Raw genomic sequence first — 697 nt, 5'->3', positions numbered from 1 at the left:
ATATATATATATATATATATATATATATATATATATATACATATATATATATATATATATATATATACATTGTGTTCAATCGTATCTACACAGCTGGAAGAAATATCTCGGGGTTGTATCGCCGTCTTTGCTCTTTGCAGCTTCGAATAAATACCGCCAAAAACCCTAAACCCTAAACCCTAAACCCTAAACCCTATTTCTTTTTATATGCAGCTTTGTTGCGTCTTATTACATCAGTATTTTATTTGGTTGCTTCAGTTTCGGGCCTCCGTTTGTTTATATTTTTGTTTATCTGCATTTCTCTGCATTTCTTCTTCACTAACAACGTCTTACCTCTAAACCCTAAACCCTAAACTCTGAACCCTAAACCCTAAACCCTAAACCCTTGAAGAGCAGCAGGCCCCACACCGTATTTCAGGTGTCTAGGCAGATCTCTCCATGGCTTAATGGGGAGAAATATGTTGTTTGTTGATTGTTATTGAATAACAAAAAAAAAACAATTCAAATAAGTTAATAAGAAAAAATTTTAATTAAATAATTTTATAAATTAAACACGATAAGGACTGGCAGCAATTGATGCATGCAACACAAACAAAGAACAATGATTTCGTTGTTGTTATTCTGGAGTTTATTTTTCAGAGTTGTTTACTATATAGTTCTCTGTCTTGCGTAATATATTTATTGTATATTAAATATT

Source organism: Eimeria mitis, genomic scaffold (assembly GCF_000499745.2).
Source record: "Eimeria mitis Houghton genomic scaffold, Emh_scaff992, whole genome shotgun sequence".
Classification (NCBI taxonomy): Eukaryota; Apicomplexa; class Conoidasida; order Eucoccidiorida; family Eimeriidae; genus Eimeria; species Eimeria mitis.
This window is presented reverse-complemented; position numbering follows the sequence as displayed.